Source organism: Anomaloglossus baeobatrachus, chromosome 1 (assembly GCF_048569485.1).
Source record: "Anomaloglossus baeobatrachus isolate aAnoBae1 chromosome 1, aAnoBae1.hap1, whole genome shotgun sequence".
NCBI lineage: Eukaryota > Metazoa > Chordata > Amphibia > Anura > Aromobatidae > Anomaloglossus > Anomaloglossus baeobatrachus.
Genome location: NC_134353.1, coordinates 875,495,262 through 875,514,572, shown reverse-complemented (window position 1 = coordinate 875,514,572; position 19,311 = coordinate 875,495,262). Strand labels below are relative to the sequence as shown.

At 49.9% G+C, this 19,311-nt stretch overlaps 2 long non-coding RNA genes across 3 annotated transcripts in view; one reads left to right on the top strand and one right to left on the bottom strand.

Annotated features, from left to right (window-relative positions):
• Window positions 1-2,050, top strand: part of LOC142301599 (uncharacterized) — a 135,871-nt gene extending 133,821 nt beyond the window's left edge. Inside the window, exon 3 of the long non-coding RNA XR_012752842.1 lies at window positions 1,982-2,050. This is a non-coding gene — a long non-coding RNA (uncharacterized LOC142301599). The remainder of the gene's footprint in view (window positions 1-1,981) is intronic.
• LOC142301603 (uncharacterized) overlaps window positions 1-19,311 on the bottom strand; it is a 438,325-nt gene that overhangs the window by 322,766 nt on the left and 96,248 nt on the right. The window lies entirely within an intron of this gene.

Genomic DNA, 19,311 nt, shown 5'->3' with positions numbered 1-19,311 from the left:
CCTCCAGGGGCTGATGTCCACACCAGGGGGTGGGCCAGGCGGTTGGCTCCGCCCACCGAGGAGTTCACAGCCCTGGAGACGGGAAAACCAGGCAGTTTAGCTCAGGCAGAGCTTGAGTGAGAAGCAAGAACAGTTTAGGAAGTGAAAGTAGAAGGAAGTGAAGTGGTAGAGGAGCAAAGGAGAGAAGCTGAAGTGACAGAAAAGCGAGAGTAGTAAAGCCTGAAGTTGGTCCGGGTGTGTGCCCCGGACTGTGACAGCAAGGTCAGCAGACGGCGGTGATAGTCTGCAGTGGGACTGTTTGGAGGTTGCTGGAAGGACCGCGGACGGGTGGTGACCCGGCGGTACCGGAGCAGTATACGAAGAACAGTCAGCACCAGGGCAGGGGCCTTTCGGATCCCGGCAAGGCTAGGAGTCGCCATAATTTGCCAAATCCATCAGTGAAGGGGACCTCTGTCTCCTAACAACCAAGTCCCGATTGAAAGCAACAGCCCGACCATGAAGGGGAGACACCGCCATCGCCAGGGCACCAGTTTCCCAGGGCCAGTGCCTGCGGGCAAAGTAGGGCTCCTTTGGCCCAGATTGAAGCCGAGGAGTGGGTAACCGGTGGGAACCCATCGCTACCAAGAGACTTTACATAGGTGCAGGGTAGAGACCGTCACCGCTAATTGCAGGGAACATCAGCACCGTAACCGTCCGAGGGACCCGTCCAACCAGCCGTTTGTTTACCGAGAACTGTGTCGTGTTTACTGGCTGAGTGAGTACCTCCGTGCCGTGCGGCACAGCGCTGCCCCTGCACCCCTGCACCTCCACAGGCCCCATACCCGCCTGTCCACCATACCAACCCCATCACTGGGCCCCGGGAGCACCAAAACCCCTACCCACGGAGGGGCAAATCAACAACTGGCTGCTCCATACCATCACTTCCGGGCTCCCCAGACAGAGCAGCGGTGGTGTCCACTTAATCACCACAACTGTGGGTGACGTCACGGACAATAAACTATCCCAAAACCCAATTCCCTTTCACTCACGGGCGAGGAGCGCCGCTCGAGTCCCCGGGATCCGGCCCATCGCTCGAGCCACCGAGCAGCAGGCCGCAGTGCCTGCCGGACCCGAGAAGTGGGAGAGCGCGGCGTCCCCTCCTCCGCCCGCGACACTATCGCGCATGACATCCCTAGCTATCGCAAGCAATGTCGCAGCGTGTAAAGCACCCTTTACAGTGCACAAAAACTCAGATGCCAGGGGCAGAATGATCTCGATTGCAGGGGTCGCCATTGCAACCGGGCCCAGGGGTTGAGGGGGCCTGAGGACCTCAACCAGTGGCACACCGCCAATGGCGGCAGGCCACGCAACCGCTATGGGGACTGGTACCAGCGCTGGCACAGGGCCCCCGCTGAGGATCACACTTTCAATTTTATCGTCTATGAGATGCATTATAACATTGGATATTATATCGGGAAAAAGCCAAGTGTCAGCATAATAATCCTGTACCCTGAGGAGGGTGGGGACGGGGGGGGGGCCCAGGTCCGAATTTTGTACTGGGGATCATAGAACTCTAGTTACGCCACTGCAGATTCCTTAGGGATTATCAGTATAACATCTGATTTTTATGGATAAATTGCATTAATTAACATCGGACACTAATATTTTATTTAATCTTGTAAATTATTTTAATATGTTGGATTATAAGAATGGCTGCCACTTGGATATAAAAACAAAAAAAAATATATGCATATGGATGGAATACAGGTGACGACATGGATGAAAATCGTCCAATTTTTTTGGAACAATTTTTCATCCGCTCATCAAAACTTAAGCGGTCTCAGAATGTTTTTCATATTATAAATAAAAAATGTTCTAGTATATTTCCTGTAGTTTCTCGTCTCACTCTCTTGATGATAATATATTCTCTTCTGTCCCTGGTCTTGAAATCTATGTGCAGTCACAGCCGAAACGGAATTTCAATTTTGTTCTTTTAATCCAGGGAAAGTGCAGCATGTGATACAGATGAATGGAGCCATGGTGGAATCGAAACTTAAGAAGAAATAAAACAACTTGTATACTTCAAAAGAGAAAGTTGTAGATGTGAAATTAAAAATTAAATGAAGGAGAAGGATCACTGCTAGAACCTGCCAACCCAATCTTATATTCCAGGGGAGGCGTTCAGCTGTCCTCTGCACTGTGCTGTTGAATATGTTTAATATAAGCAATAAGAAATAAATATATTAGAGGGAACCTTTCATATTTGAGGGTTACAAACGTATTACAATATTGGTGAGTGCAGTAAAAGACAAGTTCAAACAAATCTTCCAGGTAAGAAATAGGGTTTCCACCACCGAGATAGTAAACTTTATGTAAAGGAGGCTGTAAGACCATAAGACCCCCGAAAGTAGGCCGATTCCCATTATTTCATTTATTCTGCACATTATCCATTCCCCTCCTAACACTTACATCATGGCCAGAGTCGTACATACAAATCTTGGGGCCCCATAGTAAAAGTTTGAATGGGTCCACCACCCCTCCCAAAGACAAAAAGGCAAAAAAACCAACGTGCTCTTAAATCCTGGCATAAATGTATCAGTTATAGGCCAAATATTGACTAAGAAGACATTGCCCTGAAATAGAAGACAATTTAAAGGGAACCTGTCAGCAGTATTTAGCACTATAAAGTAAAGTCATGGCCATAATGGCACTGTGATGCTGATTAAATGGATACCTGCAGTGAGGGAATCCGATCTTTGGTTGCTGAATAATCTTCCTCTAAAGTTTTCAAGATGACGTCATCTGTGTATCTTGAAAACTTTAGAGGAAGTCAGGGCGGGACTTGGGAGTAGGGTCTTCTAATTCTTCACCGCCCCTCCCCCTGCCTCCCCTGTTTCTTCTACAGGTCGCTGATTATTCAGTGACCTCCCTGTTTGAAATTCCGCGCAGCTGCCATGATTGCAGTGCACAGAGCATGTTTAGTTCTATAGTCTGTCTTCAGTAAAATGGATGCGGCAGATGCATAGATTGAGATTTTGGCTTAATGAAGAAGTCATTGAGCTGAAATCTCTTTCTGCGCATCCGCCGCATCTGTCGCTATTTTATTAAAGACTTCATCGCCCATAGAATCACACTGTGCATGCGCCGCCTACTGGAATGATGGTGGCGGTAGCGTGTAATTTCTAAAAAAGGGCAGGTCACTGAATATTCAAAAACAGGGAAGGCAGGCGGAAAGGTGGAGAATAAGAAGAACCTACCTCCAAAGTCCTGTCCCAATGCACAAGTGATGCACGGATGTTGTCATCATTAGAGATGAGCGAACCAGAACAGTAAAGTTCCACAGAGTGTTATCAGCGGCACACTAGGAAGAACGATTAAAGAAATATATACCAGGCAGCTCCTGGGCTGCACCGTTCTCTCTTACCCACTGGGTCACAGTCACCACTAATCATGGCCTTGACTGAAGTCTGCTTGCACTGCTATGCCACTGGCATAGAAGTGCAAACAGACTTCAGTGAGGAATAAAAGATGGTGTGTGCCACTTGCAATGGAGCCCTGCTTTGTTCCACGATGGATTTGATGCAAAGGTAAATTAGACTTGGTTTTAATGGCATATGTACAGTACCTGAAGAAGGCAATCGCCGAAATACGTTGTACAGCTCTAATATCAATTTTTTTATGCCAATATAACCAAGTCTAATTTACCTACACATCAAATCCATTGTGGAACAGAGCATGGTTCCACTGCAAGTGGCACACACCGTCTTTTTTTTCTCTCTTTTTGTTTTAATTCTTCAGTTTTCTGATTGGAGCTCATTGGAGGTCTCCTATTCAGCACGTCGGAGTAGTTGCCTTTGCTAGGAGAGTGTCCCTGCACCAATATATGCCTGCTTTTGCCATGTCCAGGTGAGTGCATGGAATTAGGAGCATTCAGTCTTTAAATTAACCACTGCACCCAGGAAGCGCTGTATCTTCTGTTTTGCTACAGGTTTTCCTCCAGATACCTCTCAACAGACCTCAGTGGCAATAGCCTCAGTGGCAAACAGCAATGGCGGCACAATATTAAAATAAAGAAAAAGGGGCAAGCCAGGAGGAATAAGCGACAAGGACCTTACCCTCAAAGGCCCGCCCCGTTGCTCCTGTCAATCAAAGTGCATTGCATTTCTGCAACTTTGATTAAAGATATGATATCAACTAAGCATCCGATCTTTCTACAACAGGTATGCCTGGAATCAGCATCTTAGTGCCTCATATAGCCAAATCCTAGTGGTTGGTTCTCTTTAATAAAATGCATGCTTTTATATTATATAAATAGGTTTAATACTGTGTACACACATTGACTAAATAGTCATGAAACTCAGAAAATCGTAGAAAAACGATGATGATACTTGGAACGTTTTTTTTTTGCGTAAGTGAAAACTCACAGACATCCGATTGAGTCGTTATTCTGCGTGTTACATGACATTTCACAGTATAGCATCAATGGCCTCGTTTAAGACAAGAAAAGTTGATATTAGGGAAAAAATCTCTTTGTTGGGAAGGCTGCATTTAACCTTGACATTTCGAATGACTTGATAAACTGTGCTTAGTGCTTGTATAGTATTTATAGAGCAGGCCTTTACTTTTTGTGAAGACGACTGTTTACTGCTGTTCAACATAACGCTTTTGCTGCATTTCCTACATGACCTTTATAGATAAAGAAATGTGTAACGATTTCTGCAGCAATTACGTCCAAACAATGGCCGAGTTATTACAAGTGCACAGATAAGTCCCACATCAATCACAGCAGAGACACAAGAACATCTGCCTTTTAGTCACATAGGCTTGAAAGAACTCTATAAGCAAACATTTTCCAGAGGTGTTTTCATGCTGAATAGCATTGCTTAGTCATTTCAGGATAAGACTAAAGAGATTACAATTTATCTACTATTCATATAAATCTTTTCATTTTGTATGTCATAAAATGTTACATTAAGTATTTAGTTATGGTCTATTCATCTTTCTATTCCTTTGCTTGCTGAAGTCTCTTGTCTACTCAACAAAATTAATTAAAAGTCATTAAATGGCAAATTATTGTATAAGATGGATAAGAAAATAAGTAGCCAGCTCACCGATCTGTAGTATTTCACATTGACTTCATGTCACATCTCCACCAGAGTCTGCGACTGTGATTTCTGCTTCGGCCACCAGGCGCCGTCGCATTCCCATTCCCAGTCAGTACCAGTAGCTATGGTGGGTTCATTCTCCACCCATCCAGTAGGCCTGAGACTTGCAGTACCAATAGTAGACTGTGGTGGTATGTGCCTTCAAGCTCCAGCTTATGGTGAGGCACCACGCCCTTCTTATACCTTCAGTGGGCTGCTCCCTGCCAGATATATTCTACTTGTTACTGCTTCTCTGTGTTTCACACTCTGCTCTGTATATCTGTTCCCTGTGTTTTGACCTCTGCTTGCTCTCAGATTTCTCTCCTGCTTGCCATTTTTGTACTTCACTGCCATCTCCGGTTTGACCTTAGCCTGATTTCCTGTCTACGCTCTTGCCTGGCGATTTTGTCCCTTTTTGTACTTTCTGGTTTGACCCTGCCTGACGACTACTCTTCTTGAGATTGCAGCGTTCTGTAGGCAGTGACCTGCTGTACCCTGTAGTAATTCCAAATCCCAGTACAGGGGTCAAAGGGTTTTGTGGTTCTCAGGATCCTGCTGAGTGGGCGGCTAGCCTCTAGTCTGTTGGTGACCGCCATCCTGTAGTCCTGGGCAGACATTGCACTTCCCTGGAGATGGTTGCACGGAAAGGGTGGGAGCTCACCACATTTGGACTGTACATGAGAAGGAAACAGTGAACAGTGAAAATCCACCAATTCAGCAGTTTATAAAACTTGACTTTTGTTCCATCAACTTAAAATGCAGAATAATTTAAGGAATAGGCAGTGTCAAAAAGCAGTCATAATCTAGACTACGCGTTTTGGCTACTCAAGCCTTCATCATGGTCTGATCATGAGCCAACTTGCCTTCTTACCATGAGCTAGTAAATATACTAGGTTTGGGTCACTTGGCACCAGGGGCGGACATGCCATAGGGGCAACCCCAAAACGTAAATGGATCACCAAAGCTGTAAGCAGCTACCAAAGAAATACAGCATCGTACTGGGATACCAAGGGCCCACCACTACTAATTGACTCTGGGGGTCCCCTGTTCAGCTACCTGTACAGTACATATCAAATTAATTCACAAATATATATATATATATATATATATATATATATATATATATATATATATATATATATCTGTTTCTATATAATAATAATAATAATAATATACTGGCAGTTTGTTAAATGAGTGTGTGGCGCCCCAGGACCTGGTCGCCACAACAGCATTGCCCTCCCAAAAGGGTTAATGCTGAGCCTGGAGGTAATTGGGAGATCTATTGGCCAGTAAGTTAACACTCAACACAGTTCTCCCTCCGGCCAGCAGGGGGAGCTCTGAACCTGGAACTTCAGGGAGCATTCCTTAAGTCTGGCTGGAAGGAGGAAGTGTTAGTTAGTCTGGACACAGGAGTGAAGAGTGCAGACGCAGAGTAGTGCTGCCTTGTAAACTGGGGCCTAGAGCTGGGATAGCTTGGCCCAGTGAAGCAAGGGGAGCAGAGAGGCACAGCAGAGACTCGGACATCGGAGTCTGTAGTTGCCAGGGCATAAAATCCATCCCTGGTAGCTGAATCCGGAGGGCAGGAGAGCTGTAAGCCCCCTGCCCCAGAAGCAATCTGAAGGTACAACTGCATCCCAAGGGCCTGGTGTGGGCTCCAGCAGAGAAGCACCAGAGAGGGCCTGCGCAGTCTACCACACAGAAGAGGGGACGAACAACAAGTCCCAGCAGCAAGAGGGCAATTGCGAACCCAAAGTGCAGTGTCCTAAAACAGCAGAGAAAGATTAAGGAGTAGGCCTCATACTCAACTGGCCAAAGATCACCCCAGGCACTTCCAGGCCGGCCGGATCATCTATACCATCTGTGACGGTCTCCCTGGACTAAGTTTCTGCCGAGTAAAAGAGGAGAAGGTAAAGAGACTACTGTTTGTGCCTGTTTCTTTCATTGCTTGTCGGCCCTGCACCGTGTTAGTCACGCAGCACCATAGACTTCCACAAGCACCAACTGTGCCCCGGGCATTGCTCCACCTGTGGGGAGCAGTACCAACATTGCTGCCATAACATCACCCCGGTGGCCTCACACAGCAGCGGCGGCTTAATAGCCGCATACCACAGGTGGCGTCACGAACACAAACATTAAAGTCATCAGCCACATATTCAACTGACACCCACCAGGGCCACGGAGCCGGGCCCAGCCACCACTGACTACCACCGGACTAGTCCGGCCCGGCACCGGGTGTCCCATAGCCCTGGGGTGGGCGAGTCAACTTTTGGCGTCACGAACAGGATTTCGTGCCTGGTCACACCGGGTACTGTGCGCCTGAAGAACTGTGTAAAAGACTGTGTACTGGTTGTAAATTGCCGCCGCCATTAGCCGCGCCGAGCGCAGGAAGAAGGGGGGCGTGCCTGACAAAGAGCGCGAAGGAAGCGCGCCATCAGAGCAGAGCGCTGTTAACCCCGCGCGACCCGGAAGAAAATTTGAAAAGTGAACGGAGCCTGGTAAGGTTCACTAAGGGGGAGGAAGATGTCCGACTCCGAGGGAGAGCAGGTGGCTGCCATCGCCCAGGGCGCCGCAGCACCGGCCGAAGTAGTCCCAGTCGCCGTCGCCCCAGCCCCCACTATAGCGCCGGTAATGCCGATCACCATGCCGTACATACCAGGAGCAGAATGGCTGCCGCAGTACTCCGGGGAGTCCCATACCTTGAGTGACTTCAGAGAAAGCCTGCACAGCTTGTTCCGGGTGTATCCTCTGACTGAGAGCCAGAAGGTGGGCATAGTAATGGGACAGCTAGCCGGCGCAGCCCAGCGTGAAGCGAAGTCCTGGCCTGATACAGATAAAGGGACAGCAGCCCAGATACTGGCCAAACTAAAGAGCACTTTTGACACCCGCACCGCAGCAGAGATAAAGATGAGATTCTTTGGGTGCAAGCAACGGGCCACAGACAGCATAAGGGACTATGCCTTAAACTTGCAGGAGGCCCTGAAAGCAGTTAAACAGGTGGACCCAGAGAGTGTACGTGAAGAAGACAAACTCCTAACTGAGCAGTTCATAGAGGGGCTCCTGTCAGACGCCCACAGGACACAGCTGCGTATAATGGTCCTGCAGAACCCTGCTCTGGACTTTGCAAAGTTTAAGGACCAGGCCATCAGGGTACTGAGAGAATCTACACCGAATGACCCAGTACCCCTCCGGCCTCTTGCTATCACGTACCCCGGGGTGGTGCCTGCAACACGAGCCACTGCAGGGGCTGAGGCGCAGTCCCTGGATAAGGATCCCACGGCAGAGCTCAGACAGCAGTTCCAGGAGCTGACCAAGACTGTGGCTGCCCTTGCCAAGACCGTGCAGTCTCTACAAATGACCCCCTCGCCTGCAAAAATCGAGTTGGCCTCCAGCCCAGAAGACGTCCCATGGATGCGACAGAGGAGGATTCCGCCGACCCGAGGCAGAGACACAGACCGGTATGATTCAACAGGACAACCGATCTGCCGCCACTGCAACCAGGCGGGCCACATTGCACGACGCTGTCCTTTAAACGGGCTGAGCCTGGGGCCAGGAGCCAACCCCCAGGTGTGAGGAAGCCCGGCTCAAACCCCAGCCGCAGCAAGTATGTGGGAGGACGACCGGTCCTTCCCATTGTGCTGGATGGGATCCCTTTGAATGCCCTCCTGGATACGGGGTCCCAGGTAACAACCATCCCCCACAAACTGTACAAAAGATATTGGGCTGATTCAGACATTGACCATGGCCCAGATGATGATTTAACGATTGTGGCCAGTAATGGTCAGCCCTTACCTCAAATTGGGTACAAAGAAGTAACCATTAAAGTGGGGCGGGTGGAATTGCCATGTCAGGGGATGATAATTGTAGATATTGATCGCAAAGAATCTGACCCACTGCTAACCCTTGGTACAAATGTGATAGAAAATTGTATTGCCGAAGTGATAATTTTGTTGCAACAGGCGTCTGAAACTGCCAGCTCCGGGCAGCAGCGTGTCCTACAGAGGGAGATCAGAGCCCTGATGAGGAGGCAGCAAGTAGAGCTAGCCGGAGGAGAAATTGGCAGTGTGAGGGTAAGTGACCCCCTCCCCATTGTAATACCCCCAAGAAGTGAAATGTTGATATGGTGTCGGGCAGCAATAGGCCTCAAGGGTCAGGATTACCATGCCTTGGTAGAACCAGTGTATTCAGACAGTAGGCCTGGAGTCCTGATAGCCAGAGGGGTAGCGGACGTCCGCAAGGGGAGAGTGCCCGTCCGTGTCCTGAATTGTGGGGAGGAGGAGGCCAAATTGCCCCGGTACGCCACTGTAGCAAAACTGTACACTGTCAGTAACAATACCATTAAAGCAGTGGAACCCTTGATCCCGTCCGACCAGGCGGAAGACAATGGCTCCAAGGGGCAGCCGGAAGACTGGTGCCAAAAATTACATGTAGGCACCGACTCCACCCCCTCGCACCAAAAGCATGGGGTTTACCGGGTGGTACAGGAGTACGAGCGGGTCTTCAGCAAACACCCCCTAGATTTTGGGCAGGTGAAAGGGGTTAAACATCAAATCCCCACGGGTGATCATCATCCCATTAAAGAGAGATACCGCCCTGTACCCCCCGCACAGTATCAGTGTGCCAAGGAAATGTTACGGGAAATGAAGGAGGCTGGGGTTATCAGAGATAGTTGTAGCCCCTGGGCAGCTCCACTAGTGCTCGTAAAGAAAAAAGATGGTACAATAAGAATGTGTGTAGATTACAGGCAAATTAACCGCATTACACATAAAGATGCTTATCCACTGCCCAGAATAGAGGAGTCACTAACAGCCTTAAAGTCAGCTAACTATTTCTCCACCTTGGATCTCACCAGTGGGTATTGGCAGGTTCCCGTGGCAGAGGCGGACAAAGAGAAGACTGCATTCACGACACCAATGGGTCTCTGTGAGTTCAACTGTATGCCATTCGGGCTCTGCAACGCCCCAGGGACATTCCAAAGGTTGATGGAGTGCTGCTTGGGCCATCACAACTTTGAAACCGTGCTGTTGTACCTGGATGACGTAATAGTCTACTCCAAGACTTATGAGGACCACCTGAAGCACTTAGCAGAAGTGTTTGAATCCTTGTCGAAATATGGCCTGAAGATCAAGCCGTCCAAATGTCACCTCTTGAAGCCAAAGGTACAGTACCTGGGTCATGTGGTCAGCGCAGAAGGTGTGGCACCTGATCCGGAGAAAGTCACTGTAATCAAGGACTGGCCAAGACCCACCACAGTGAAGGAGGTGCGGCAGTTCCTTGGACTGGTGGGCTACTACCGAAGGTTCATTGATGGTTTCACCAAGATAGCAGCGCCCCTTCAAGATCTCCTGGTGGGCCAGCCAAAGCAGGCTAAGAAGCAGAGCCCTCCATTTGAATGGAGCAGCCAACTGGAAACATCCTTTGTCCGGCTGAAAGGGGCTCTCACGGGAGAAGAAATTCTGGCCTACCCTGACTACAGCCAACCGTTTGTACTGTATACAGACGCCAGCAACGTGGGACTGGGAGCAGTTCTGTCCCAGGTACAGGGAGGCAGAGAGAGGGTGATAGCGTACGCCAGTAGGAAGCTTCGGCCCACAGAAAGGAATCCAGAAAACTACAGTTCCTTCAAGCTGGAGTTCCTCGCTATTGTTTGGGCAGTGACTGAACGCTTCAAGCACTATCTGGCATCGGCCAAGTTCACCATCTTCACGGACAACAATCCGTTGACACACCTGGCAACAGCCAAGTTAGGTGCGATGGAACAGCGATGGATGGCCCGGCTGTCTAACTTTGACTTTACCATTAAGTATCGGGCTGGCAAGAAGAATAACAATGCTGATGCGCTGTCCAGAATGCCTCACTTGCCCGAGTCTGGAGAAGACATGGATGAACTCGAAGAGATAGAGTTACCGGCTTTCCATCACCAAGGTGTGTCCCAGTGTGAGCATGCTGTAGGAGTGAAGCGCTCAAGCCAGCACGGGGTCTCGGTCAACCCCTTACTCCACCATAATTGGGAAGAAACACAGAACGGTGACCCGGCCGTGCGATTGGTCAAAGAGAAGCTAGCGCAAGCTGAGACCCATCTTGGCCCAGACGCTCCAGAGGAAGCCCAGCAGCTGTGGAAGGAGAGGGGACGACTGTTCACCTACCAAGGCAAGCTCTGCAAGAGATATGTCAACTATCGAACAAATGAACTTGTCTGGCAGATAGTGGTTCCGCAGAGAGATGCTCCAATGGTCCTAGCAGCGTATCATGATAACGCAGGACACTTCGGGTGGAAGAAGTTGGAAGCCCTACTCCGTGATCGGTTCTATTGGGTGCACATGAGAAAGATGATCGAGAAGTGGTGCCGAGACTGTGGCCCGTGTAACCTGAGGCGGAAAGACGATGCCAGCCAAAGGTCTCCCCTACAGCCAATTGTCACAAAGCAGCCGCTGGAGTTGGTGGCCCTGGACCACGTGAAGTTAACACCAAGCCGGTCAGGCTATGTGTACGCCCTCACCATTGTGGACCATTACTCTCGTTTCCTGGTAGTAGTGCCTGTGAAGGACCAGACAGCCAGGACAGCAGCTAGAGCGTTCCAGGCATCCTTTTGTCGACCTCACGGCTATCCGGAAAGGGTACTGACTGATCAGGGTCCTGCATTCGAGGCTGAAGTGTTCCAAGAGTTCTGTAACATGTACGGTTGTAAGAAAATCCGAACCACACCGTACCACCCCCAAACCAATGGACTGTGTGAGAAAATGAACCATGTGGTTATTGATATGCTGAAGACCCTACCGCTGGAGGAAAGGAACCAATGGCCAGAAAAGTTGCCAGATCTGGTAGACCTGTACAACCACATCCCAGTGAATTCGACCAACTGCAGCCCCGCTTACCTGATGCGAGCCAGACCAGGCAAGTTGCCTGTAGACTTTGAGATGGGGACTGTGTCGCCTGAGGCGGTTCAAGAAATAGAGGATTGGGATACAGAACGGCAGCAGCGGTACCGTAAGGTCCAGGAGTGCGTAGAGAGGAGCCTGTCTCAAGCAAGAACGAGGCAAGAACAGCATTACAATCAAACAGCCCCAGCAACTCCCTTAGCACCTGGAGAACAAGTCCTCAAGAAGAAGCGGAAGACGCATAAATTGGATGATCAGTGGGAAAACGAGCCCTACACCATTATCCCCTCCAACTTTGACAATAGTAAGGTATGCCTCATAAGCAAAGATGAAGGCAAGACCTATCAAGCAATTTCCCGAGACCGCCTGAAAGCGTGCCCTGAACGGTGCAGAATCCAAAGAGAAATGGAAGGAGTACAAGGAAGTCCCCAAAGTCAAGAGAAAGGAGGGGAGATGATTCAAACCATCCTTGGAAAGTTCCCCAAAACTTGGACCCGAATAAACAATGCCATAGTGGTACCAGTTTTGACGTTTCCGCAGTTGGTCGAGCCAGAAACAGAAAAGGTTCCGGATCCACCTAAAGAATCGTCCGCTCCGGCACGAGATGACACGCCAGCAGTGGAGCAGGAGGATCAACCCCCTGTCAGTGGTGAACCTGTCATACCCTTGGCGACTCCTAGATCACAAAGGCAACCATCACGCTTACCTATGGGGGTTAGGCCCACCTGTAGTGCTGAGATAGAAGACGCACCACGTAGTCAGGGGCAAACACCAGAGCTACGTAGGTCCCAGCGCAGCACTCGGGGACAACCCCCTCTAAGGTATAGGGAGTCAACTGTATAAGGGAAAGAGTACTTATTAGGATGTAAATAGTTATGCAAAATGTCTGCCATGTTGTGTACAAAATGTTTTCTTTTTCTTTGATTGCGAAAATGGACAATTGGGCCACTGGACTATGGGTGGCCAACACCTAAATTGTTCATAGTTAGCACCAGTGTGCTCAACACCCCTGAAGAAAAACCCGTCCGGCGTGCATAGAGTGGGGTCATCAATGCTCTGACGCACGCCCAGAGCCTACGTTGGGGGTTTGAACGCGGCGGGTCCCCCATGGAGCAGTGTAATGGACACCCGGCAGGGAGCCACACTGGACTCTTATAGTAATGTTTAAGGTTGTAACGTTAAAGTAATTGCGCCTCCCATAATGGGATGAAATGTTCTAACATGTCATGTTTGTCTCTACAGTCCGGGAGTACTGAATTTAACTAAGGGGGAGTGTGGCGCCCCAGGACCTGGTCGCCACAACAGCATTGCCCTCCCAAAAGGGTTAATGCTGAGCCTGGAGGTAATTGGGAGATCTATTGGCCAGTAAGTTAACACTCAACACAGTTCTCCCTCCGGCCAGCAGGGGGAGCTCTGAACCTGGAACTTCAGGGAGCATTCCTTAAGTCTGGCTGGAAGGAGGAAGTGTTAGTTAGTCTGGACACAGGAGTGAAGAGTGCAGACGCAGAGTAGTGCTGCCTTGTAAACTGGGGCCTAGAGCTGGGATAGCTTGGCCCAGTGAAGCAAGGGGAGCAGAGAGGCACAGCAGAGACTCGGACATCGGAGTCTGTAGTTGCCAGGGCATAAAATCCATCCCTGGTAGCTGAATCCGGAGGGCAGGAGAGCTGTAAGCCCCCTGCCCCAGAAGCAATCTGAAGGTACAACTGCATCCCAAGGGCCTGGTGTGGGCTCCAGCAGAGAAGCACCAGAGAGGGCCTGCGCAGTCTACCACACAGAAGAGGGGACGAACAACAAGTCCCAGCAGCAAGAGGGCAATTGCGAACCCAAAGTGCAGTGTCCTAAAACAGCAGAGAAAGATTAAGGAGTAGGCCTCATACTCAACTGGCCAAAGATCACCCCAGGCACTTCCAGGCCGGCCGGATCATCTATACCATCTGTGACGGTCTCCCTGGACTAAGTTTCTGCCGAGTAAAAGAGGAGAAGGTAAAGAGACTACTGTTTGTGCCTGTTTCTTTCATTGCTTGTCGGCCCTGCACCGTGTTAGTCACGCAGCACCATAGACTTCCACAAGCACCAACTGTGCCCCGGGCATTGCTCCACCTGTGGGGAGCAGTACCAACATTGCTGCCATAACATCACCCCGGTGGCCTCACACAGCAGCGGCGGCTTAATAGCCGCATACCACAGGTGGCGTCACGAACACAAACATTAAAGTCATCAGCCACATATTCAACTGACACCCACCAGGGCCACGGAGCCGGGCCCAGCCACCACTGACTACCACCGGACTAGTCCGGCCCGGCACCGGGTGTCCCATAGCCCTGGGGTGGGCGAGTCAAGTGATTAGATAGTGCCATCATTTGTATATAAAGAATCAAGCATATTGTGCCAACTACTGTTCATATAAGGATTAGGTGGCCCACTGAGAATTCACCTGTCCCCCAATGGGCCAGTTCAAACCTGCAAAACAAGAATGCCATGGAGACACCATCACATGTTTCTCAACGCTGGCAGGAAACTAGCTAGGTCTTTCACCGGGAAGGAACAACCACGGGAAGGGCAGTCTCCAGTCAAGGAGACCACCTATACCAAACATGGTATCCATCCACAGACAGCTGTTTCAAGGTATTTGCCCCTCATCAGTGTGGAGTAGGAAACTGGCTAGTGGGAGCAATGACTCGTAGAAGACTACATAGGTAAGGATGGTTGACCTCGGGGAGATCAACATCCAACACCGCGGAGACACCATCATGTGTTTCTCAACACAGTGACAGTAGAACAAGGCCCCCTGGGAGAATATTGTAGTTCAGACTTGCAGACATATAAAGAGGTGCATTATACTAAACTATTAGACTGCAATATTGATATTTCTTACACAGGGTCACTGTTCTACATTTGATTGAATTGATCTCTGCAGAATTGACCTCCAGTTGAATTGTCTAAAATTTGCAAGTTCTCACAAATTCTAAATTTGCAATTTGATTTGCATGGATCGATTCCCCACCCCCTAAAAATAAATACGCCCTTTCACACACACTGTTGAAGAGTCACAGATAATGATGTCAAGTGTGTCCAAGCAGACTTACCCATAATGGCCTGCACTTCACATGGTCTAAAACTTTTATAGCCAATACATCAGATCAAGAGATGGGGGCTGGCTAAGGTTCATATTTTTATGCTTTTACAGTGTAGGGATAGAAGGTCTCAGCTCACGTGTGTTGTTGAAATGTTTTTAATTTTTGTTGCACACTAAGGCCCTGTGCCAACGCTGTGGTTTTTACCTAGGTTTTGCTGAATGTTTTGTGACGCCCTGGCCGAGACAGGTAGTCACAGATAGGGCCCCGCACTACACCAGTCTCCTAACAAGGTGACAGCAGCCAAACATTTAAAACCCTAGTCACCCTCTCAGTGCTTGATGGACACACCAGGGGGCGGAGCCAGGCGGTTGGTAGACGCCCACTGAGGAGTTCAGCTGGCCTGAGACGGTAAAGTTCAGTTCACGTCTAGAGTTCAAGGTGGAGAGGTGTGTGGGCTGGAGCTGTGTGCAGCTCCAGCAGAGGCGAGGACCAAAACCTGAACCAGTGCCAGGGTAGGAGTCCTGGTACTGCTGGTTAGGAGGCAGACGGCAGTCTCCGTCTGCAGGAGCCGGGAAGACGGCTCGGTGGAACCGAGGTGGACCGGGACAGGGTAGTGGCCCACCGGTACCGACCCGGGGAACCGACTCGGAAAGGGGGGGTACTCAGACCCTGAAGCTAGGTCCAGAAGCTACTGGGGGCTAGCTAATTAACTGATTGTGGCCAGGACTATAGGTCCTGTCCCACCCAAAGTCACGACTGAAGGCAACAGCCCAACGAGGGGGGATAGAAAGCCACCGCCATGGCAGAGAGATCCCACGGGCCAGCGTCTGCGGGCAAAGGGCTCCTCAGGCAACCACAAGCCAGGGAGCGGACTCCCGAATTCGCAAGTGCAGGTAGTCCACCATCAAAAAGCAGGTGCGGGAGAAAGACTGAGACCACCAACCGAGTGGGGGACCAGACTGCAGCCGGCTGCGGGCACCGACCACCATCACCTTGGTTTACCAGAGACTCATGTGTTTACTAATAGTGAGTAAATCAGTGCCCTCCAGCTGCCCATCTCCCTGCACCGCCCACCTCCCCCCAACTGGTCCCGGGGCCACCATCCCTACCCACAGAGGGGTTAACAACTTGCTGCGCAACATCTCCCCCGGGTGCCCCGTAACTGCAGCGGTGGTGTCCACCTTCACCACATCCTGTGGGTGGTGTCACGAACTTAACACGGCTCCGGCCGTACACCTACGTCCCCAAGCCACAAGCCCCCTTTTTGATTGGAGTGACCGCTGGGCCCCCGGGTCCGGAGACCCTCAAGCCACCCACTGAAGGTCTGGACCCGAGCGGCTCGGCTGCCGAGCACGGGATGGCACAGTTTTGCTGCAGAAAATGTTCATAACCTTTCTGCAGTCCTTCCCCAGCAAAACCTGTGGTAAAAAAAAAAAATGCTGTGCGCACACTGCGTTTTTTTCACCAGCAGGTTTTGCTGCATGTTTTCTGCAGCAAAAAGAATGTGCATGTCACTTCTTTTCCGCAGGTACCTGCGGTATTTTACTCCATTGACTGTAATGTAATCATGAAATACCGCAGGGAATAACGCAGGTAGCAAAATATGTGCATTTTATTGCATTTTCCTGCGTTATTCCCACGGTATTTTGCGTTTTTCGGGACATAGTGATCATCACTACCCTGCGATTTGCAAGGAAGTGATGTCACTAGGAGAGGAAGAGGAAATTGAGCAGAGAGTAAACACACACATGTTACACTCACACACACAGACATATATAATGCACAGAAACATAGAGATCAGAAACATACATACTAAAAATAAAAAACAAAAAAAAAAAAAACGTGGGCTCCGCCATATTTTTACCGTCCAGCCAAGGTAAACAAGCAGCAGGGGCCTGGTATTCTCAGGCTGGGGAGGGCGAGGGCCATGGTTTATGCCCCACCTCCAGCAGCCAAGAATATCAGCCCTCAGCTGCCCCGAGAATGTCGCATCCATTATGCGACGGTCCCGGTGTGTTACCAACTCTTCCCAATTGCCGTGATGCGGTGGCAATCGGGGTCATAAGGAGTTAATGGCAGCCCATAGCTGCCACTAAGTCCAAGATTAGTAATGGCAGCGTCTATGACGCGCCGTCACTAATCTGTAAGTGAAAGTGAATAAACACACACACCAAAAAATTCCTTTATTTGAAATAAAACACAAAAAATCCCCCTCTTTCACCACTTTATTAACCCCCCAAACACCCAGGTCTGGCGTAATCCACATGAGGTCCCACGATGCTTGCACACTGATCCAGCGGCGTCTGACACATAGTACTCAATGCAGCCTCGTTCCGTGAACAGGGCTGCAGGGGTAACTCCAGAACATTTCTCACGGTCGATGATGTCAACACATTACCGCTCGCGAGAACTTCAGGGCCTCATAAGCGGTAATAGAGTGACGTCACCGACTGACCCTGCGAGAACTCAGAAACAGTGTCCCGCAGGGTCACTGCTTTATGAGAAATACTGTTGGGGGCGGAAAAAAACATACATCAGAAATAAAGCTGTGATATCTATCAACCTATCCATCTATCTATCTATCTATCTATCTATCTATCTATCTATCTATCTATCTATCTATCTATCTATATATATATATATATATATATATATATATATATATATATCTCCCTCTAGCTATCTATTTATCCATCCATCCATCCATCTATCTATGTATCTATCTATCTATCTATCTATCTATCTATCTATCTATCTATCTATAAGAAGAAGGAAATGACAAAACATATATATTTTTTTTCAATGTGCTTTATTGCATTGAATGCATAAAAACACAGGTACCAACCCGCGGAAAAAACGAGATTTGCTGCGGCAATACCGCTGCAAAACCGCGGCAATACCCAAACCGCGGCAAACCGCAGTGAAACCGCATGCGGTTTTCGGGTGCGGTTTGCTGCGTTTTTTTACCGCATTACCGGTGGTGCGGTAATATTTCAGAGGGTGCGGAATTTTCTTAAGAACATAACATTTTCTAGTACGCACAGGGCCTTATATAGCCCAATTTTAGTCCCATACATGCCAATAGAGCACAGGGGAATGTTGCAGGTGCTCGCTTTTTTAATTAATCAAGGGTGCATTTTTTTAAAAAATATTTTAAATAATGAACACAATTACATTTTTGAATGCTTGTTTTAATAAAATGTATGAATCATACACCACATGACCATACTGCATGCAGTTGAGGTATTATTGTCGCGGGCGGGGAGGGGACGCTGCGCTCACCACGCTCGGGTCCGGCACTGCTGCTATTGCTGCTCGGTGGCTCGAGCGGTGGGCCGGATCCGGGGACTCGAGCGGCGCTCCTCGCCCGTGAGTGAAAGGGGAATAGTTTTTGGGGTTTAGGAAGTCGGTCCGTGATGCCACCCACGGTTGTGGTGAGGTTGGGGCACCACCGCTGCTCTGGACGGGGATCCCGGGAGCGATGACAGGGAGCAGCCGAGATGTTTCTCTCCCCTCCGTGGGTAGGGGATTTTGGTGGTCCCGGGGCCCGGTTATGATGATTGGAAAGTGGATGACGGGGTTTGGCGAGGTGCAGGGTCGCGGGGGCGGCAGCGCAGTGCCAGATGGCACGATAGTACTCACTCAGCCAATAACGTACACGGAGTCTCTGGTAAAACAAACGGCTGGATGGACGGGTCCCACAGGCGGCTGCGGTGGTCACTCCCGGTAGGTTGGCGGTGACTGTCTCTCCCTGCACCTGTGATGTGTTTTCGGCTCCGATAGCTTCCCACCGGTAACCCGCTCCCCAGCGGTGTATTTGCCAGAGGAGCCCCTTTTTGCCCGCAGGCTCTGGCCCTGGGAACTCTAGCTGTGGTGGTAGCTGTATTTCCCTTCACGGTTGAGCGGTTGCCTTCAGTCGGGTCTTTGCTGCTGAGAAACCCCGGAAATTCCCGTCGCTGACAGATTTGACCGGTTTAACGGCGACTCCAAGCCTGGTCGGGGTCCGTAGGCCCTGCCGAATGGTGCTGGCTTCTCTTCGCTCCCCGGTTCGGTAAAGGCGGGCAACTGCCCGTTCCCGGTCCTCACGGTTGTACGTCAATCGGCCTCTCCTGCAGACGGTCACCACCGTCTGCCAACCTTGCTCTTGAGTGCCCGGGCCACGTACCCGGACACGGTCAGTCTGCTCTTCCTCCTCCACTACCACTTCACTCCACTCCTTTCACTTTCCCTCACCGA